We start from the raw sequence: 14,650 nt of genomic DNA, 5'->3' as shown, positions 1-14,650 counted from the left end.
TTCACCCTCAAAAAAATTAAAATAGAACTGATCATGAAGAGGCACAGATGCATTAAGTAAAAAAACCCAGAACCAACAGAGGCAAAGCCACAAGATTTTTGTTCCCATTCTCTTTAGTGAGGTTAGCAGGGAATAGCAGGGAATTTTTGCTTTCTTACAGGATCATTATCAGTTTCAGCTTCTAGCATCTTTGTATTCCCCCCAATAAGACCACTATATAGAAGTAATAATGTGCTCAGTGTAATAGTAGTAGAGTAATAGCTTCTTTAAAAGGTGAGAAGTATAAGATTTCTAGAAGAGCAAAGAAAGTCTGAAAGGGAAATAGCAAGAAAATCATAACTTTTTATTTCATACTATCAGGAGCTAACTGGTCAAATTACAGATAGGAACATTACAAAAGAAATAGGCTTCTGTAACTGAAAACAAACAACACGTTATAATTAGAATGAGGCATTACCAATAAGTTGAAAAATGAGACTTCATAAGAAGAAAATAGAAGGTGAGGGAAAATCTCATTTTGGTTTTCCAACATTCATATTTTGAATGTTTAATTCATTTTTTCACCTCTGCTGGTAATAAAGCAGCTGTTGTTCACATCTCTCTTTTGCATGATCCTGCAGGCTAGCCAGGCCAGATCAGTGACTCAAAGTAGGATTAAAGAGCTGGGCAGATTCATTAAGTCATTGGGAGAAGAATCTGAGTACTGAAAAAGAGATATATTAAGTAGGATACTGTTCTTTCCTTTTCATTTTTGTTCTTTTGAACTGGTTGTTAGGATCCATTCCTGGACTTGAGTCAGAAGAGATGTAAGTTTTCAAGTAAATTAAATGAATATAAAGTCTTCTTTAAAACAACAGAAAACAGAGAACTTATGTATAAATGTAGACTTCCTAGTGTTTAATGGATTAAATACACATATCTTAAGTATGTGTGTTCAGTAAAAAGAAATCCAGACACTGGATCAGTACTAATAATCTCAAATTAGAATCTACAATAAACTCATTTTATCCTATTGGAAATATTGATTTACGAACAATTCACAAACATGTAATTTTAGTATTCACCCAGCGCTACGTTCCAGAAGGGCTCATTTGCTATTTTTGAGCAATCGCCCAAATTCTTATTTCCTCTTTAGCTCCAGGAATTTTAGAAATATGTAATTGCAAATTCAGGAAATCCAATACACATCTGATTAATCAGAATTTTACCCACTTACCTAAGCTGCCACCTTTTAGGTAGGATGCACTTCCACTAAAAAAGGAAATTAAACATTATACTGGTAGTGTTACAATAATGTCGTGAATAATTAAAACAAAATGTCTTAAAAGGCAAAGGTTTCCTAAAACTGGCACAGACTAATTTGAATAATGCCCTGGAATAAAAAGGTTAAATGTACGTTAGTTATATGTAATTATTATCATACAATACTGTTCATGCTACTTTTCCTGCATCTGTTTCTAAAAGATTATGACATGTTGAAGTTATCAAAATGGATGTGTTTATATAAAGCCGACAGTGATATGTAGTGGAGATGACAGCTCTTTGAAGATCATACAAAAATAGAATGAGATGATATACTTCACAGAGACCCAGAAGGAACATCACTTTAAAAAAAAAAAAAAAAAGAGGAGAGTAGAAAATACAAAACTTATGACTTTTTTTTAGTTTTGCATAATAGTTGCTCCTAGATAGTTCCACTAGCTGAGGTGTGTTGTTAATTGTTAGGTGATTAATTTTAAATTGCCCAGAAAATCTTGAGACCTTATGGCCAAAAGCTTGCATGACAAGGAAATAATATTTTGTAAAGCCTTTAAAGGTGTTAGCTGGAAAACAGTGTTTAGACTGTCTAGCAATGGTAACCTTGGGGTAAGTGTCATGTACAAGGAGTCTGTTTTTATTTTACAGTTAAAGCTGATTTTGGCAGAAAGGCAAAATTGGAAACACTGACTGTAAATGAGGTACTTATGACACCATTGTAATCAGGATTTCTCCACGCAATGAAATTAAGTATGGCAAAGTGGTTCTCCCATAACTGTGCAAATAAAATTAAATTAAATGAAAAACTATTAAACATTGTTATCTTTATCAATTCTTAAAGAATAAACAGTTAGGAGTCAAGATCTAAACCACATCATTAATTGCTTATTAAACATTAACAGTTACATACTAAGTATGAAAATGTCAAATGTGCTATATATATATTTAATCATGCAAGTTTAAACTTACAGTTGTAAGTAACCTACCACTAATTATTAACCAGAAAAATAATTCAGATGAGGGGTTTTTTGCAGTCACCATTAACATCTTTCTAACATATTTTTTCAGTGACATAGAATTCATTTATTTATACAGTACAGTGTGTTTCTTTGCTCCAGGATAGGTTGAATGTTAACTAATACTCTCAGGAAAAGGGTAAGTGACCCTTTGCTTCCTGTGCTAATGGTCTTCTGGAGATGGGGAGCAACAGCTTTCTGGTAACAGCAAAGCAGCTTCCTCACCTTTCTCTCTCTCTCCCTAAACAGAACTTGTACATCCTTAAACTTGGTATGTATTGTCTTTGTGTATAAAAGCTAATAATGTTTACTAATCTATGTGAGGTATTTCTAAGGTTAGTGGAAGAAAAGTCACGTAGAAGAGCAAAGCATTAGGATTTAATGAAGTTTTTGTCAAATAAAGCACAATCAATTGTACAGCAATATTATTCGGGCATCTCACCAGTCATTTGCAACAGCTTTCTTAAGCAAGGATGAATGGTATATTGGCAGTAGTGAGATATTTTAGCACCCCTTTTCTACTCAGATTCTTCCAGCACTTGCTGCCCACCAGGCATCCATACGCTGTGGGTGTGCAACTCCTCCTCCTGGCTAGCAGGAAGGGCAAAAGCAGTATCTGATAGGACCTGAAGACAACTCCTTCTACGCTGCACCCACTTAGAGGGCGTCCTGGAGCACGTGTCTTTCTTACCCTGCCTTCGCTGGTGCCGTATGTCATAGTGTTGCTATGACTTCCTCTGTCATCTCACTTCAAGATATTAAACTCCCTGACTTTTCTTTTCTTTAAAGCCAAAACATTAATTTGTATTTCTAACATGACAATGTGAAACTTCAGTTAACTGCTTTCTTATCATTTTCTTATCTGATTCCTTTCAATTCAAAGAACAAACAAAATTGGTATTGCTAGAGGTTGTTGTTAAGATGAAGTGAAAAGTTACCTGACTTTTATTATCAGAATTTGGGGGGTGAGGAGAGATGGAGGGGATGGGGTAAGGGAAATGCATACATAGTAAGAGAACAGATGGGGGAAATCTTATGCGTCATTGAGGCTGGTGCTCACTTCACTACCTAAGGAATGTCCCTCGTGAGAATCACAGCTGAAGTCTGTGTCAGGTTTTGCCCTCAAACTGTAAGAGAATTTTAGGCATAGCTTTGACCCAAAAGTTGTGAGTTGAACTGCCATGTTTTTTTATAATTAAAGGAAATGAGAACTTTTAAGGAAATGCAAGCAAAGGCCCTCACAAAAAAAAAAAAGGATTCTCACGTTGATTTTACAACTTAAAAAGCATTTTTGATGTATACTATACAGCTTTGTTCTTTCATGATTTTGGGAATAACATCAAAGTTTGTGCAATTCTAAGAGGCAAAATATTACACAAAATCCCAAACCAGTTTTCTTTCCAGAAAAATAATCTGGCTAATTTCAGACATCATTTTGGTTGGGAAAAGCAGCTCAGATTTTGTCAAAACTGTTATATAGTTACTCAAACCAAAATTCCAAACCTTAAAAATGTATCCATTTTTCATAACACCTTTACTGTCAATGTCTTTGCCTGGGTTTCAGGCAAAATTGCACAGTGGGACTGACACAGGTGAAATAATAACACAGCAATACATACAACATCGATGGACATTCAGAAACGCCTGTGCATTAAGACTTAATTTATGTTCTCATAGTAAGAAATTCAGATATCAAGATTACTGAAACTGACCAGCAGTGGAGCATTTAATAGTACAAAGTAAATAATGTATTGGGACATGATGATATTGTCTCATATTCTGTATATTTTAAGGCTGCAGTTTTCTCATGTGTTAAAGTAATCAATCCCACTTGCACTATAAATGTCAAGTACTATATATGAAGGCTAATGTAAATTTTCCCTCTTGCAACAAGAAAACAATATACTGTAAACCTGGAGAAAAGCCACCATATAATACTAAAATGTTTTCAACAGCTAAGCAGGAAAAAGCTGTCAAGAACAGCAAGAATAATGATCGTTTAAGCTGTTACAAAAAGATTAGCAACAGTCCTTCCTTGACATATGCATGTGGTTAAAAGTTAATTTTACTATACATATTGACAGTCATCATCTTACGAATTCCCATGCATGTGAATAATTATAATGAGGCAAGAAAGAAGATTATTTAACAAAATTATGCATGTACATAAGCTTTTGCAGCACTATATTTTTTTCTTGAAAGTTGTACGGCAGTCTTCTTAAAAATAAGAGAGCTCAAACATTGAATTGTTCCTTCTGTATCTCTTGATTCCTTGTTTCAAATTGCCTAAGTATTATGAACATTGAAACTAATGCTACTAATTTTTAAGCATATTTTGCAGTGATTTCTCTTTCCATTTCTTTAGTGATCCAACTAAAAAACTGTCTACCTGTTTCCAGTATGATACCTAAAGAATAACTTAAGATTTATTCAAGTGTTCCTAAAAGCATTTCCAAAAATATATCCTTTGTTTACATTCACAGTCAAGACAAAAAACAATAGGGAGCCTCATTCCAGAGTATTTTGATGGCTAGACCGTTCACGGAGGCTGGAGAACCAACAGGCATGACTGTGACAAGTGCATCTTGTCACATCAGGTTAGACTTTGAACTAGGTTTTCTCATTGTCTAATAATTGAGCTCTCTTGGGCTAAAGTGGCCCTTGACAGGAGATAGTAAGAACAGGCTGTCCAAGAAGATCTAAGAGGCTGCTGGTAAGTGCACTCCATTGTGGTGAGTCTCAAGCTCCTGTCTAATCCAGGTCAGGAGTGTGAATCTAGTTATAACCCTTTCTAAATGAGGTTCCCATTCATTGAGCTATTAGTTATCATGAGGTTCCCTCCATCTGTTTCTGTCTGATCATCCTGATCAGCAGTTCCAGCTTAGACTTGAAAAACCTCCACCAACAAAAATGTTACGGAAAAGAGCTCATTCCTAAAAAAAAAAAACCAACACAAACCACAACAAAACCCCCCATAACATCAGTTTCAATCAATTACCGACATATACTTTGTCAAAAAGTCCCACCACCCCCCCCCAGGAGGACAAGAAAGTAGACATATTATTTGTCCACGTTGAATTTGTCAAGCTATAAGGTCACAAGTCAGATTGGCATCCACCTATCATTTTAAACAGGGACCAGATAGGCCAGTTATCTGGAACATGGTATCAGATATCATGTACAGTGTACAAACTCACATGTGTTCATGTACTTTGCTTTCAGAGTTGACTAGAGGTCATTAAAATCTTGGAAAATGCTGAAGAACTTCAAGCAAATTAGCACTATTGTTAATAAAAGTTTTAATGAGTTAAAAAAAAGACAAAATCCTGGGGAAAAAGAGTGCATCAAAGGCTATTTAATGCAAATGTTCTTACCAGGATGTCCCATGGCAAAAATCACCAGGTGGTGGTGGTGGTAAGGCAGCTGGGGCCCTATGATTTTTTTGTTCTTACACACTTCACTAAGTAACAGCTATCGGCCACTGTCAGAGACACGACACCGGAATGGATTTGGTCTGATCCAGCAGAGCCATTATTTTATTCATTTTTCCTATTATCTCTCAGTATGGGAATATCATATTCTGTCTTTATAAATCAGTAATTTTTACCCTCTTGAAAAATTACATAACCTACACAACGAAAAGGCAAGCAGTATTCTAACATTGAACTTTAAATAGTATTGTACAGCCCAAGTGGTGTCCAGTCCACAGTGTGTAACAGCTTTCTGATTTATTTATAAATGAAGGAGATTAGCTATAAACTCTAATAAGGGTAAAAGCTAATCACGCCTGAAAACTAGGATGGTAGGGCATAAAATCCTGAGATGATCTCAAAATCATCAGTGGAGGGCAATATGTGAGTTTACTAGATAACTTGCTTTGCTTCAATGAGAAGGTCCTCTTCTGCATCTTCAGTTTGCTTGGAGCTTGCAGGCAGAACCAGAACTGTCAGCCACTGGCAGAAGGTGGAGTTCCCTGCTGTGAGAATACCTACAGAAAGGCTAAGCCACAACCACTTTCCTAAACTGCAAACAGTGATAAACAGAGGGTGAGGAAAAGCACAACAATGCCTCTTACTCCAAAACTGGATGCATTCTGTCAGGCGTCAAATTCATAGATGTCAGTTTTCATTAGTCTGGATGATTCGCCTGCCTTGAGGGAGGGTCAGAAAGGGAAGTCTTGTTGGAAGCCCTGATAGGGTTTCCTATTCTTCCTTACAGTGGGATAGATTATAATGAACTTTTCAAACTGGAGTCAAAATAGGAATCCAAAATAAGCATTTATATTATATATAATATATAATACATATATTAAAAAATATATAATATAGAATAGATCCATTTATAAGCATTTATCCCAGAGACTAAAGTGTAAAGGAAATGTCTGCTAGAAGAAAGAAAATGGCACTGAGTATGTTTGGACATCCTAAATGCAGAATTTGGTAAACTTCATGGAGCAGACTTCATTTCCCAGCTTTCAGCAGAGAAAACAGAACTTCTTTACACTGAAACTGTCAGTGTCCTTAAGGGTTTGAGTTGGTTGCTTATTTGAAAACAGAAAAATTCTTGAATACATTGAGGGCTGAAAGTTCGGACAGGTCTGAAGTATTTTGATCTGGAGGGACTTGTCATCTTTTTACATCTTCTAGTATCAAATTAAAAAATCATTTAAGTGGAGAAAGTAGCCACTGAGAAGTTCAAGCTAGTGGACATTGAATAAATGCTTCTGCCATAATTTGTTCTGTGACAGCCCAGAGCTGAGTGCTTGCCAGCCACTTGGTGTTAATTTGACATGCTCGTGTGGTTCCCCTGCTATCAGCGAACAGGTAGCTGGTATAATCCAGCTAAGAATGTCTACGTGAGTTGTGATTGCTGCATCGGATCATGTGGAAGTACTTAAAAAATAGAACCTCTGCAGCTGTTTCATTCAAGAACATTAAGCTAAGAATTTATGTTTCACAAATGGAAGTAAGAAGATTTAAAATGTGAAAGAGAGTTTGTAATTTCTCTCTTCCAATTTCTGCTTCTCTAGGAGTGTTACGCTCTTTCTTCTGCTTTCTGTGTCATAAAAGGAAAGGCTGTGTTTGTCTTATTTGTATTTGTCTATTAGCCTTTTTAATAGAAAATAGAAAGTTCCATCCATAAATGTATTTTGTGATATTACTTAACATTATTTCAGTATTTTGTGCTTTTAATAAATTTTAATAGTTTACAGTACATCTTAGTGAAGGTGAATGGATTTCAGGCATTCCACAAGCTATATAAAAGACAGGTATAATTGCAAATGAGGTACTTTTGAGACTGCAGTCTTAGAAATGAACACTGAATACTTCATCTTTCTATTTAAGTGTTGAGGCAGATGCTATTTTAATGGTCACATTTGAGAATGAGGATTATAGCCTTTTCTCTATATTGACATAAGGAATTGGAAGGTTTGCAAAGTAGAGCAGGTCAGATATAATTACCAATTTGTCTTTTTTGTTTGGAGCATTTGCCACATAGATCTGTCTTCTGTCTTCCTCTCACTTTACCATTTGTACTTCCATTCCAACCACTAACAGTTATCATGCTATCACATTGCAGCTAGGCTACAACTGCTCTAACACCCTATTTGGGAACCTTTTATCTTTTGTTCCCACACTACGGTTTGGGAAATCATAACTAAAGTTCATATGTTGCATAATGTGTAATTTTTAAAAGACATGAGCTGTTTTGATATCTTGCTGTAGTACAGTTTATCAATATTTTCAAGCTGTAAATGTCATTTGAGAGGAAAATATTAAGTTTTCAGAAAAGTCAGAGAAAAAAGAGTATCCCCATTGGCTCCCCATTGGTCTCTACTGTCTTCTCTTTCTCCTCAGTGTCCATCTTGTTTCTTGTAGATATCTTTGTACCAATGCTTTGTCAGTACCAAATTATTTCTGAATATGGTTAGTTTTTCACATTAGAATTGTAATATCGTTCTAATAACTTACTGCTAGTTCTGTGTAAACACTTTCCAGGGTTAACTGAAGTGGTGCTTGAGGAAGGGAATTGCTGGCATCACCTCAAGGTAGAAGAGCAATCATAAAAACTTGCAGTCTGAAATATGTCTGATCCATTATCTCCCTACCTAACCAAGAAAGAATTAAAAAAAATGAATTTGGGAGATCACACTAAGATAGATACAAACAAAGTAAAGTTTCAGAGAGTTTAAAAAAATACTGGTCTATACTGTCAGCTTAGGGGCCAAGTCAATACTCCTTGATTATCCAAATTGCTTACGTGTTGGCTCTCACTCCGTGTAACAGAGGAACAAACCTAGGCCCAGGAAGGGGTCAGCTTAAATTCAAACCCTTCTAGTTAAGAAATTTGAGCCATGTGGTGTAAAGAACTGAGACAAATCTAATGGGCTAAACCATGCTAGAAATACCTGCTATAAAGTAATAAGGGCAAAATCCACTCACTGTGATTAAATTGGTCCATGAAGAAACATTCTTGCAGTAGTATGGCTGTTTGCATTTGTTAGGGCATCATCATAACATACCATCTGCTCTTTTATATCCTTCCTTATAGCTCTGACTTTCAGAGAGATGGTAGTGATTACCTCACATCTTTATTATATAAAAAGATCTGTTTGCTAGTTCAGTGTTCAGAAAACAAAAAAGTTTTTGTCAGTTACTCATCAATTTGCTCATCTGTTTGTCCTGTGCAACATGATGATTTTGAGTCTGCTGACACTGTTACCCAAGGGAGTATGATTCATGCAATAATTTTCCTTCCTTCCTGCCTATTTCTTTTAAATTTGGTGGAACTTTAATATATCCCATACATATTTTCCACCTTAAACTATACTACCCTTACTAGCACTACAGTCATTCATTTCACTTTTAAAATCCTATTTTCTTATTTTAGATAGGAGGCTTACTAGTATTAGAAAAATACTTTAAGATGGCATAAAATTTTGGTTTCTTACTCTTAACATCCCATTCTTGCCAGGATACCTATTTTCTTTTTCTCTTCTCTTGGGAAATGAACTCCTTCAAGAATAAAGACTAATATTAATAACAATACCTTTGTGCTTATGGAGTCCATTTTCACCAAGGCTATGAAAGAATCTAGCAATGTGGGTAGTTTCCACTTTTCAGCAGAGAGATCATTTAGCATGCTCCAGGATACATAGTCAACCAGCGAGCTTCTGAATGAGTCTCCTGATACTGAATCCTGTAGCGACTAGAGCATGGTTTGTTGTAAGGAAACCCATGAGGGACTTCTGGGTGGAGCAACACACGCCTTCCCATTTCCACTTCAAGGGAAAGGCAGTCAAGGAAGAGATCATGCTGGCAGCGGTTTCACTTCGGAGAGCTCAGATCAGGTGAGTCTGAAAACGCAGAGCAAAGTATTGATCCTGGCAAAGACACTTCTTTGTGGTTGCCTGATTTGTGAGCTGAAACGGTCATGGCTAATTTCTTCATGATTTAGATGAACTGAGCTGAGGGAAACATTTTGACTCATAAAGCACACCCTAATCCACAGAGTAAACGAACAGGGAGTAATATCTTGTGGTCAGTCTCCCTCTTCAGCAGAGCGGTGGAGGCAGTGCATGAGGTTAAATGGCTTTTAATTCTCAGCACTGACCTATTTATTAAGCGTTTGCTATTTCTGAAAGAGTTTTCATTCTCATGTTTTGACGGGTTTAGAAGAGTTTCCAGCTTACATGAACAATGTAATTTTGGCCTCTCTCACAGGAGCTCTTGTGGAGGATCTTTATCCACAGGAATGTGCCAGTTTCTTCCCAGAGAAAGCTGGCAGGCTGTAAGGAACATTTCTTTTTACTTTATTGTCCATTTCTCTTTTCCCCCAGATAGCTGTCTTCTCCTTTCCTTGTCCCAGATGTAGAAATGTCCAGTCACTCTCCTATTTCCTTCACTTGTCCCAAAACATCCACCTCATCTTGTGTTTTTTTCATGCAGTTTTTCCTCTGCTTATTCTTTGCCTTGATTTTCTTCTTACCTTTTCCTTCAAAATATTAGCTTTTTTAAAAAAAAAATTTAAACAAACAAAAGCACACCTGACTTCAATGCCTCATTTCACCCAAATTTGTTTCTATGCACGCCTCACTTCCAGTTCCATTCCAGCCCCCTTCCCATTTGCTGTGTACAGGAGATCCTACGGGAACCATCTGTGAAGTTGCAACTGTCCTTCTAGGTCTCTTATGTCTCAGTTAGTGTGGCAACCTTCCCTTTGGCCTTTAAAATAGCATCTTCTTCTAGACAGACAGTCGATATGTGTTTGCGACTTCACTGTTACCACTTCCGTGGTCTTTCTTCTCTTTCATATCAAACACTTCTTATTTGTGATTCTAGCCCTTTGCTAGAGCTATGGTTACTCTCAGCTGTTTTCATGCCTCTAGAAAGGAGCTGAGTCACACCTGAATCCCCTGGAAGGAAGAAAAGGGGGGATTCTTACGCTTCTTCCCCTGTAAGAGATTTGTTGTTTGGAGACAACACCCTGCCCCGACCTCTTTAAGTATATTAGCTTGTTAAAGAGAAAAACCTGCACTGCAATGCTGTAATTTACACACAGAAACTCTGGATGGACAGTGAAGCATTCGGAAAATCATGAGAAATTATTAAGTCATGATTTAATCATTTTGCTTCTGGACCAGTCCTCATGCTTTTGAAATTTGGGAACTCAGAATCCTGTCATGTTTATGATACTAATTCCTGTAAATCTATACACAACAGCTTTGTAGACATTCTACTTCATCTCACAAAATCTAAATCTACGTCATCAGACCTTTTAACCAGCTTGGACGGTTCTGCACACAGTTAAAACCATGTAAACAGAGTTAATATAAGGCATAAATTAAATTACAGTAGATGTCAGAATACGTAAAGATGTCAAATTAGCCTATTTCCCAGTACTACATAGCAATGGAGCCCTCTAAGGGTTACAAAGCAAACTGATTGCTTTCTAGCTAAGATATAATACTGCCAATTGAAAGAATTATGTATATTCTCCACTTTATCTTTTTTTGATGAGTTAATACAGCTATAGCGTATCACACTTAACTGGGTTAAATTTAAATGAGGTGACCACTCTATAAGGGTATCTTCGACGATAACTATCTAAGTTAATGATATTGCATGATAATGGCTGTTGCCAATTAGAATTGAATTAATACGTGTCTACCTAATGGGCATACACACAACAAAACCAGAAGGCTCTGGAGTTGTTTAACTGAGTATAATATTCTGACTGGTAGTATTTTAACCCATAATTTGCAAGGTAAAATAAAAAAAAGAAATGCAATGAATTTTAACTTTAATGCAATTAGTATGGTTTTAGCATTTTCATTCAACATTTTGTATGAAGCCTCAGCTAGACTTTCAAAAGAGGGTAGTTTTTATTTGAGAGGACAAGGTCTCCATCTTTCAATTGAAAGGATTTTTGGTGACATTTTTGAGCTATTGCAGTCTAGAATTTGTCAATATTGATATGTATTAACATGCATAATATGTTAGTATTACATATTGTAATACTTACATATTTACAAATAAGTAGTCAGTTGAAAAAATGTGATAATAATATCAATTTTTTTCTGTAATTTTAGCTTACTTGGCATTTATTTTATATTTCTCGATCATGATACAACCATGACAACTTGTCTTTAAGTGTATTAATTTTACTGTTCACTTTACAAACATATTAATATGACTTGCAGTTCATACTACAAAAAGATCTGAAAGACTCCAATGTATTTCACTCCACTTACAGTGTCAAAATTGTGATTTCAGAGTCTTTTTGGATGATTTCTCTTAACGCAGAAGTCTTGAAAGTCATAAATTCCATGAGTTTCTTCAGAGCTCGGAGAAAAGCTTGCTTTCTCTTTTCTGACACAGATGTATAAATCAATCTCTCCAGTATATTTCATTCAAATATAAAACTTGCCAAACTTTTAAAAAACTTTATACAAGTTAATGGTTTAGGGAACCATAGCTTACCTACAAGCTATGTGTTCTGTACATTTTCAAATTCTGTTTTCAGGTATCAAACAGTTACTGATAAATCAGTTTCTGAAGAAGCTCTATTTAATAATATTTTGGAATATTTTCACTTCTATTTCAAAGAGAGTTATGTGGAAATCATATACCATTACAATAGGCATTGTTTGCTCTCATGTAAATCCAGTCAGCTAATTTTGCATGTTACATTTTTTCTTCCTACAACATGGGGGAAGCAGAGAACTTGGATAACATACACTATTTACTAATTAATTTGAATCTTTGATGGTAAAAATCAATAAACCAATTTGCTAGAATGAAATTGGTCTCATGAGCTTTTTTTATAAATTAGCTCATCTTAATCAGAGGGATGTTGTGTCCTGCTTTTTGATAATTACTGTAGAATGATTAGTCTAATTTAGGATTTAGGGCCATTGAAACAAGAAAATAGATAAAATTGGACTGGTTTTTTGTGTTGATTCTGTGATTTCAAAGAAAAAACACTGTGATTGATTGCTTACAAAAGGTCTCAATATCAATTAATCTACAAAACCAACACCTTTAAGTAAAGCCATTAAATCTATTTCTAATCCCATTTTACAACACTGCTGTGGATCGAATGTATTTAAACAACCAAAAACCTTACATTTCCTTGGATTCTGCTAGAAAATACTTTGCCATGAAGGGCTGATGACTTCTGTATTATTTGTTTGGTACGTCAGCTTCCTCATTTTTGTGATGCTTTTGCTTGAGTACAAACCTTACAAACCACATTCTCTCCAGGCTGGCTATAGGAAGCTGATTACTCTCACTAATCCCTAAATCAAGGCATCAGAGGCATGACTCTTACAGTTATGGACCTAAAATGATTCACATCTTGTAGATCCTACTATGTATTACTTCAAGATGTATTACTGATTAGCTGTTGGGTAGATCATTACTGCAGACTGCAAAGGAATAGCACAATTCTACCTTTGTTCGTGTATTTATCCCAATCCCACAGCATGATTACTTAAATGACTTGAAGAATTTCTAGAAGCTTGTTTCTACCATATTAAAACACTTCCCAGCTTAATGTTCCTTAAGATAAAGGTGTATCAGTCCTAATTATATGAAAAACTTCACATCCTGTCCTGCTAGTTGAAACTACCTAGGTGTATTTATAACACAATCCTAAAACTGAGAGTTAAGTATGATTTCAGTGAAGGGTCCTAGCCTAGATGCCTCTCTGTGCAGCTGAACTTCATTCTGCCTCCCCTCAGGTCACTGTGCAAAACCTTTTTCTCAGGTTTTTGCTGGATCAGAAGGGAGGAAAGGTATACAAGACTGTATCTCTTTGATTCAGGGCTGGATTAACAAGTGTGTTATAAATGACACTTGAAACTTGTCCATTTTAAGAAACGTGCCTTGTTTCAATCAGTTCTGCTGAATGCCTTGCTAATTATTATAACATTTTCAGATGAAAGAGGCAACACATTTGATCCTGACGTTGGTTTCAACTGGTTCTAAGTCCGGACAGTGCCAAAGAAAACAGGACCACGATTTCAGTGGGACCACTTAAAGTCAGTGCTTGTAGCTGTGTAACACATTACCAGTTACAGCTCTTTTCCTGGCTTCATTATGCTGTGAAACTCTATGAGAAAGGTTCCTACAGTTCATATTATATGAAACAATAAACACAAACATAGGAAACGTAGAGGCCTTCCTTTTGAGTCCTCTATTTCTTATTCAGTATAACACTGTTCCAGTTTTGCAGTAAAACAGTGTTGTAAGTATGGCCACGATTTGGAGGAACTGGTCAGAAGAACATAGACTACAAAACAGAGGTCCATAAAGCACATTGTTTTTGAGTTATGAGGCTGGCATTTCACAACCATGCTGGGTTATAATTGCCTAATCTTTTCAGAGTCGTTATGTGTATGTGCATGCATGTAAATCACAGGAAGGGGACTGAAGTCCATTTAAACGGGAAGTCTGTCTTCTCAAAGAGGTGGTGGGTGGAAACAGAGCTCAGATGAATTCCAAGGATAAATAAAAAACCAGGCTCAAAACCTGGTACAAAGAGGAACATCAAGCAGAGAACTCTGCACCTACAACTTCTCAAATGAAGTCATAAAGCCTCTGAACATTTCCAAGTACCGTTTGCCAGATTGCGGAGAAAGTCTGAAGTGACTTCTGATACTCTGAGAACCTCAATCATGACTGTGTGTGACTGCTAGCTACGTAACAGAATCATAGAATCACAGAATCATTAAGGTTGGAAAAGACCTCTAAGATCATCAAGTCCAACCGTCAACCCAACTCCACCATGCCCACTAACCCATGTCCCTAAGCACCTCATCTACACGTCTTTTAAATACCTCCAGGGGTGGGGACTCAACCACTTCCCTGGGC

This window comes from Aptenodytes forsteri, unplaced genomic scaffold (genome assembly GCF_000699145.1).
Source record: "Aptenodytes forsteri isolate BGI_AS27 unplaced genomic scaffold, ASM69914v1 Scaffold94, whole genome shotgun sequence".
NCBI classification, from domain to species: Eukaryota; Metazoa; Chordata; class Aves; order Sphenisciformes; family Spheniscidae; genus Aptenodytes; species Aptenodytes forsteri.
This window is presented reverse-complemented; position numbering follows the sequence as displayed.